Below are 8707 nucleotides of genomic sequence, written 5' to 3' on the forward strand. Positions count from 1 at the left end.
GGCTGCTCGGTACCAAGCGTGTAGCGTGCTCTGCTAAAAGAGCTCGGTTTAATATCGTTTATAAATTATTCTATGGAGATAGCCATCAGCATACAAATTGGTTCGCCCCGGACCCACGGAACTTTGTGAGACAGGGGCGTATGTCTTTAGTTGAAACACGATAACCTCAGACCCCTTTTAAATCAGTCTGCTCTCTTATTTTCGTGGAGGCTTTTGCTAGGAATGGCAAGGTGGATGCTAGGCGCGTGCTGAGGAATGAGAAAGACGTATATCGTACGGGGATGACTTTGTGATCTTCAAAAAATTGTTGTAGGAGAAAATTTTTTAATTTTGTCAATTGAAAAATGGAGAGATTGGAGGAATCGAAATTTTTTTCTTTTATTCTTATATAGTTTACACGACAGGTTTCTCGGCGAGTGATCGGGTAGTTTGTACGTAATTTGGGGTTTGATAAAGTCGAGCGACTTGGCTCCTTACGATTCTCAGAAATGACGTACGTCTTATTATTACTATTTTATGGTAATTCCGGGCATTGATTTAACAAACTTTCTAGGTTTTACACTTTTTGCTTATTCAAGCTTTCCACCCTTACCACTGCCCCATAATACCCAAGGAGCACATAAAGCAACAACGATATATCTCACAAGGGGAGGACGCGAGCTTGGGGTCGCGGATTTAGGAGTCCTTTTGGGGTAGGAAAGTAATTTGTAATACCAAACTACAGGCCAAGTGGCAGGACGAAACTCGGACCCGTTTTTGAGAAAAACCGATTTGAAAAACGCAGTACTACTCATATACCTGCACCGTTGCCAATATTTTCGAAAAGGTGGCGTAGCTCGGTGGCAGCGCGCCTGACTACCACCGGACCGGCCAGGGTTCGATTCTCCCGTCACACGTATATTTTTTTATAATAATTCTTTTTTTTTTGCTACCCGACAAACCGTGTTTATCTTTATAGGAACTATCTCGAAACAATCCTTGTTCCTTACATGAAGGATGAGAAGTTCTTGCTCATTATTGATTCCTGGGGTGGACAAACAGACTGGACTATGCATGACGACGTTTTCAGGAATGAGTCAGGAGAAACGGCGTGCACCCTGAAAATTATACCACCAAAGTGTACGCCTCTTTGTCAACCGTGCGATGTTTATTTTTATCGACAGGTAAAACTTTTAATAAAGCGCATACAAAACGCTCCTGCTTTATTAAAAGACCAAAAAGAACTAGCGAAGATTCCATCAAAATACAGTCTTTGGTTCATAATCAATTAAGCGCTTCACAATTTTACAATATGCTGAAATATGCTTGGTTCGCCGCAAAACTAACTGAAGACAGACCTATGTTTTTAAATGTGAACGAAATTAACTTTCCTCTGTCACTATCAAAAGAACATTGCCATTGCAACGAACAAGAAGTTGTATTCATAAAATGTGCATGGTGTGAACATATAAATAAATAAATGTAAAGGCTATACAGAAGCCAGTAGTGATAGCGAATAATAAAAAACATATGTACACCTAACAATACGCTTTGAATCTTTATAACCTTTTCCAATAAACCAATGTCTGATAATGAAAAATAATAGTGTTCCAATGCACTCATTTCGTACTTAAATTGACAAAATTGTTAATAGATAAACATGGCTTGTCGGGTAGCAAAAAAAAAGAGAAATAATATAAAAAATTATACGTGTGATGGGAGAATCGAACCCTGGCCGCTCGGGTGGTAGTCAGGCGCGCTGCCACCGAGCTATGCCGTCTTCTCGAAAATGTTAGCAACGGTGCAGGTATATGAGTAGTACTGCGTTTTTCAAAAAAAAGAGAAATAATATAAAAAATTATACGTGTGATGGGAGAATCGAACCCTGGCCGCTCGGGTGGTAGTCAGGCGCGCTGCCACCGAGCTACGCCGCCTTTTCGAAATTGTTGGCAACGGTGCAGGTATATGAGTAGTACTGCGTTTTTCAAATCGGTTTTTCTCGAAAACGGGTCCGAGTTTCGTCCTGCCACTTGGCCTGCAATTTTTTATTACAAAGTACTTTCCTACCCCAATAGGACTCCTAAATCCGTGACCCCAAGCTCGCGTCCTCCCCTTGTCAGTAAGGACAGTCTAAGACTATCGATAATCCCCACATCGCGATCTCTCCGGATTTCCCTGAAAACGTCAATTTTTCAAATTTTTCCCGCGCAGTCGAATTTTTACTAAAATTCAAAAAGTTAAATTTATCTGAAAAAAAATTTTTTCCCGTAACGCATCCGTCGTCTAAAATATAAATTTATTGTCCAACGTTCGAACGATTCTCTCGTGATATCCCTGCGAATATAAAGACGCGCGTCTACCGAGAATCCATAGTTTCCACAATAAAGCATTACATTAGAACGGAGGACATAGATGCCTGCACTTCTCGAAAGGTATCATTAGCATTTTCCGCCAGCATGGAATTACGCGGCACCGGCCGTGGCTCCGCATTCTCTCGGTGTGCGAGTTTAGCCGCATGTAGAAATTCACGTGCGTGTAAACACGTATGAGCATGAGCCATGCTCCATAGATAGTCCATACACAACATACAAAAGAGACGTATTACTCGAGAAGGGTGCGTGAATGTATATGAGAACGGGACAAGGGCAGTTACCGAAGTTGGCAGTTACCAACCGTGGTAGAGGGCGACACCCGTCATTACGATAGCGTGCGACCTGAGAAACGGAAACACGTATCGTGCTATGGGTGAACACCCCGTTCGAGTAGGAATCCGGGAAAGAGTGGAAAGTAGCATAATAACATCCATACGCACAGAGTAGAGTGGGTATATGAAGTTTGAGAAAGAATAGAAAAATTAAGAGGAGTCACGTGTGCGAGTTATACGATTGATTTATTAGTACGCTATAAATATAGATATATTGGATATTATGTGAGAAGTGCACGATATACTTGTCAGTAGTGTATAAATATATATAGATATATAGTAAGAAAGTATACATATATAGATAGAAGCTTAGTGGAAGCCGCTAGTAGGAATTAATCGAAGAACTTCAGATTAGAAAGCGATAGGATGTCGGCATCCCTTTGATCGTCAGGAAGGTCCTGGTTGGATCCTGAAAATTAAAGGATTGTCCATCGAAGGTAAGGTGGCTGGTTTCGGATAGCCTAAAGGATTTAATCGTGGAGGGGCCCTTAAGGTGTCGGCCGTATGTTAGCCATGCAAAGTGGACGGTGGATTTTCACGGCCAGTTTAAAAGGACGTCAATTCCGGTAGCTACGGAACGGCAGCACCCGAGTGGTGGTATCTGGTTGGGCAGAGTCGAAGAAAGTTGGATTTGCCCGCGAGTGCGCGCAGGGCGCAGACGTCGCCGTGGCTCGCGGAGGACGGGAGCGAAGAATGGAGAGGAGGAAGGAAGGGAGAAAAAATGGCGAAAAATGCGAACTTCTCACCGCGGTCAGCGACAAAGGGCTGCTGCACCGTCGCCGGGAGATAAATCTCCGTGGCTCGGGGCCTGGTTCCTACTCCTGGGATGGACTCGCAGCCCGGTAACACTCCGCGGGCCCCGGGAGCCTGGGTCTCATTTACACTCCGTGCTTCGGAGGATTTACTGGCCGCGGAATACAATGCGGACCTGTCCGTGTCCATCCGACGCGAACGGGGCCCGTTCCTCCTCTCGCGTCCTCCGCGTACGGGTACACTCTATAAAGACTGTCGAGTGTATTTTGCCTGCGGGTTTAGCCTGCCTATATAGGTCCCAGGCGAGTGGCAACTTTGAGTCGAATCATTTGCACCCTTATGGTACCTGTCTATCCGAGTAAAATAGTCCCTTCGTCCCTTTGATCCCGAACAGTTAGCCGTAGTTGATGACACCCCGTATCGTTAACGGATGGTGAACGGAGGAAGGCAGGGCCCTAAACGTGTCCATCTGCCAGAAAGTTCACGGTGAAAGAGAGATCCCTAACGGCGAGACAGGCTAAATCTGGGCCTGATTTGCACCTGGGGCCTCCGGCTTGACGCGAGAGTGCCTCCAACCAGTGGGGCACAGTTTAAGGCGCGTATTCACGCTGCGGATCCCAGCTACGAGGACGCCTCTCATAGTGGGAGAAGCTCTCGTGGGGAAGGAGTAAGAGCGAGTCCCCACGGCGCCCGGAGAGTAAAGCGGAGTAAAGGAGAGTAAAGGAGAGTAAAGGAGGGCCCATACGTGAGAGGGAGAGGAGGTTCCTAGCGAGACAGCGTTTGTCGGCACGTTTGTGGGACCGACGCCGCCTTAAGGTGTAGCTGGCGATCCGGCAAGGCATCGCGGTGTGAGCCTGGACTAAGCCGCGAGCCTGAGTCGCATGTGCGAGCCGAAGTCACATGTGTGGGAGGGACGCAGCTGATTTGCGATCAATTTGCCCTGATTTACAATCGGCCCCGAGCATCTTCGGGGCGCTACGAGGTTCCCGTGCTTACCATTCCTCTTTTGCGTTCCTTTACTGCCTGTACCTAACCTACCCACCTATCCCTCTACCTACGGTCCTTGGTACACCAAGTACTCTGCTGGCTTTCGCCGATCTGCGGACACGGCCAAACAGCTACGTATCTCCCGGGGCAACGGTACGAGTCGCTACGCGACTGACGGACCAAGCCAAGACCCTGTGTATAGACTCTAGAAGGCATGTACAGTCCGATCGTGTTATCTCCCTGGAAATTTCAGAGCAACTGATAATATCGCCAGATCGAGTGGAGAAACGCGAAGAGAAAGAGATAGAGAGTGTGAAAGAGAAAAAGGACGTGAGTCAAGTCAGAGTGCGCTCGGGAGCTGGCACAGATCGTTATACGTATATAACGCCAGGACTCACAAAGGACTCGTGGTGAGATGGTAGCCTACAAGATCGGATAATACGGGTAGTTATTTGTCGGCGCCGATGTTGGTTTTTCGGTGGGCAGTGTGCAGCGTGCGTGAGGGCCTCCCGCGGCGACAAACTCGCCGGGCCCCGGTGAGGCCCCACCTATACGTACACGTAAGGCCCCACCTCTCTCTTATCCAGTTTACCACTTGGACTATGGGCGCCCAGCACCTCCTTGGGTCTTCCTTAGGCCTCATCCGTTATTTTAGTCCATTTCCCATCGTGCCCCGGACCCACCGTCCTCGACGAACTTGATTCCTTCCTATCGTCCCATTGAGTCCTCTGAGCGGGCCTTATTATTTTAAATTAGCACCCTAAGTTGTGTATAAGGAAAAAATATTTCTTCGATTTATTAATACGTATACGATTGTACTAATTACGTCCGAACGCCTGCATTCGGCTTTGGCTCGATGCTAATTAATCAACATTGAGCTCCATAATGATTTCTTGATCATTGGCAAATTAGATTGGACGATTTATTAGCTGTCCATCGAAACCAGGCCAGTATCGATTTAGACGTTCGACGTTTAAAGATTCTCATGGAGATCGGCCATTAGTTTGCGATACGTTTGAAAAAGGCAATTTTTATTTTCAAATCGAACCAGTCTCTCCCACCCGAATTCTCCGGTCTCTCTTTAGTTTCTCTTAGCCTTATTTTTACACTCCTCCTCCTTCTCCTCCTTACCTTTATACACCTCTCTCGCTCTTCGATCGTAACGAGCCGAGAAAGGCGAGAGCTATTAAGCATTAAAATATGGCGTGGACCGCGGCCGCCACACACACGCTTCTCCAAAGGCGTCCGTAACGTCTTTTAATCACGGAATGAGCCGGCTCTCCTCAAAGACCAATGGCTCTCCCCGCTCGCACTCTCTCTCGGGCCAGCGAAATAAGTAAATAAATAAATAACGAGATCCTGTCCCGACACCTGCGGCACCACGTTTATATATCCTCGGGACACGTCGACGCCTCTTGCCCAATAAAAAAGAATCGTCCGAATCTACCATATAACCTCTTCTTCCATTTTAACCCATTAGCTTTTCCGTTCCTTATACGTTTTCATGTTATTACACACCTTGTAAGGATCCCTTATAAAAAGCCACACGCGTAAAATCATTTTCTATCTTTAACGACTAAATAAAACTATCTGGTATCCTCCTAATTGAAGAATAAAAAAGTATCAAACTCCACTCAGCGACGCTTCGTGACACCTGCGTCACTCTGCTGCCAGCCTGACCCAAACGTTCGACCGTGCCTTAAACGCGTCCCTAGAAGGTCGTTTCACGACACATAATTTTCCCAATGCATCTTCCAGCCTCCATCCAATCGACGCCTTTAATTTCTTTGAGTGTCGATGATTCGCCAGTCAACGATCCGACAAGCTGAGCGAACCCAAATAAACGACGGACTATGTTAATTTTGCTTGGATGAAAGTGCCAAAGATTTTGAATAATTTTGAGAATAAAAAATCAAGAATACTCGTGCGCACTTGCACGATGAATAACGTTATAGTCACGATTAAACGAAAGTGTCTCCTCGCATGTTATGTTTCTGTTAATATAAAAAAAAGAGCCTCTCCATATCATCTTATCCTTTTCTAGTACGTTTTTGCGACCTTCTACTTGTCGCTACCGGAGACTTATGCCGTGAGCAAGCACAAGAGGCGAATTGGCTCTTATTCAAAGATCCCAAGAAATAAGCAATTAAGAATCCACTGAAAAAGGATACGCGACAAGGAGTCGGACAGGAGGCGAGGTATAGAGCGCAGCCATGAAAGGCAGCGCCACTTTTTCACGTAGCGGCTAATGGTCGCGATGAGGTCATCTGCCAGCTAGACAACTAGATTTCAGCTTGTCTCACGATACTTTATGACTTCTCGCGATCGCCGATCTTAATTGAACCACCGCTAAGCAGTTATCCACGCCGCTGACCTGTTACGTGGGCATTTACAGCGTATAGAGACACCAGAAAACGCCTTGACTAGATGGAGCCCAACGTAACCTAACCTAACCTACATCAAGAAGGGGATACAAGAGGAAATCGATGGATAGCTGCGTGACTATACATACGTCACACACGCGTACACGAGCTAAGTAAATAGAATGCGAACACACGTGAGCGCAATATGAGCGCGATTAAAACGGAATCAATTAAAATCAAACCAGATCTCGACTCGGCTCCGTAAGATCGATTAGAGATGCTAACGGACGGAGTCTGTGGAGATTTCAATTTTACTCCGATTTCAAGCTTCTGCTAATTTCTTGTGTGGTCCCAGTCCGGAGCCGAATCAGTCGATAAATCTTGTCGGTGTCTCATCGCTCGTATCCTCATATGTACACATATCATTCACGTATGTATTACTTATATACATATATTATTCCTGGGTATTCAACGTTTTATACCCAGCTACGTAATTAGGTTGGGACCAACAGGTGAGCCTGACACAGCTGCTGTCGTCGCCTGTTCTCCGAGCGTTCCCTACAGAGGAGAACAGTTTCGGAAGGAATTAAGATTTAAAAAAAAAAATTATAAAGACATTTACTTTATATTAAAATAAATCATTTTACTTATACGATCTTTCCACGTATTTGATATTTTCGGGTATTAAAATTTTTTTTTTGCTTATTGCCCTCCACTCTTCTTAATCTCCTTCGAGTCCTATTCACTTGTATGCGTATCTTCTGTTACACGCATTTACGGTACCTGCCAGTTTTTAGCCTTCTTACGAGGACGTGGATGAGGACGGGGACCTCGAGTGGCGCTGAGTGAAACATCGAGTGGTCCGTCTGTCTGTCGACTCTCTTGGCGTACGACAAAAACCCGAAGAATCGTTAGCTACCGTAAATCCCAATGCTGTTTCTCAACTCCTCGTGGTTATGTACCACTCTGGTGTCGGATCCTGTTCCACTTTCTGAAAAAGATTATCTCGAAATTTTTCCTATTTTTAAACATCCGTCCATTGTTTCACTCTTGGACAAAAGACCTAAAATTAAAAAAAAATAATAATTTATTTTATATATAAAAAAATTGAATTTTTCAACTCGACTTCATATCATTGTTATCTACTCACAGTATAAAACGTGAACATTCACAGGTGCGATTGGCACCTAAGAACGACGACAGCCACTCGTATAAAGTTGTCTCCATAGTCCTGCCTATAATGGTCAAACGGGTAAGTCCTTACCAGGCTCTTCCACGTAACTATCCTCCAGCTGTATATAGAGTCAGCACGGGTTATAGTGAAGAAATGATTCAGACACTTATGTTGCATGTACTATACAGTATTGGACGTACAAGAGTACGTCAATTGGCATACGCACGTAGTACACTTTATATCGAACGTATAAAAATTTTATTACGGAATTCACCATTCACTCTGTAGAGTCTTTTTATCAAGATCCTGATTGCGACTCGTTCAACTGTGATATCCAATTCTGGGAATTAAGCTTTCGCACTTTCTGATGACACGTAACACGGTTTGGATTCTATCAGTCCTGTGCGTTCCGTATATATATATATATAGAATAGGGATGGTAAGTAATATAAGAAGGGTGGAATATTGGAAGCAAATGAAAGTGCGGAGACGTCCCGACGCCTGGCCGCGACCGGCGCTCGTTAAAAAGTCGCGGCGGAAGCGTTAAAAGCGGCCGCCTCGGCGGATCTCTCGATCGGATTAAAACGGCTCGCGTGACAATTGATTTATACGGTTCCCCGTCAGGATCAGCTTCGCGTCTTTCGATCGATAGAAACGACCCAGTGGATCGTCACCAGAGACATTAGTATCCTGAGGTTAAAAATTATCTAAGCAGATACGAAAATTTTTTTTCTTAATTTACTTTCT

The 8707-nt window shown here is 45.1% G+C and overlaps 1 long non-coding RNA gene across 1 annotated transcript; it reads right to left on the reverse strand.

The window, feature by feature from the left end:
- Positions 1 to 7408: 7408 nt before the first annotated feature.
- Positions 7409 to 8444, reverse strand: LOC112494199. The gene is made up of 2 exons (XR_003059394.1): positions 7937 to 8444; positions 7409 to 7849 (listed from the first exon to the last, which is right to left on the reverse strand). It is a non-coding gene; the product is annotated as an uncharacterized LOC112494199 (long non-coding RNA).
- Positions 8445 to 8707: the final 263 nt, after the last annotated feature.

This window comes from Cephus cinctus, unplaced genomic scaffold, assembly GCF_000341935.2.
Source record: "Cephus cinctus unplaced genomic scaffold, Ccin1 Ccin1_scaffold0330, whole genome shotgun sequence".
Taxonomy (NCBI): domain Eukaryota; kingdom Metazoa; phylum Arthropoda; class Insecta; order Hymenoptera; family Cephidae; genus Cephus; species Cephus cinctus.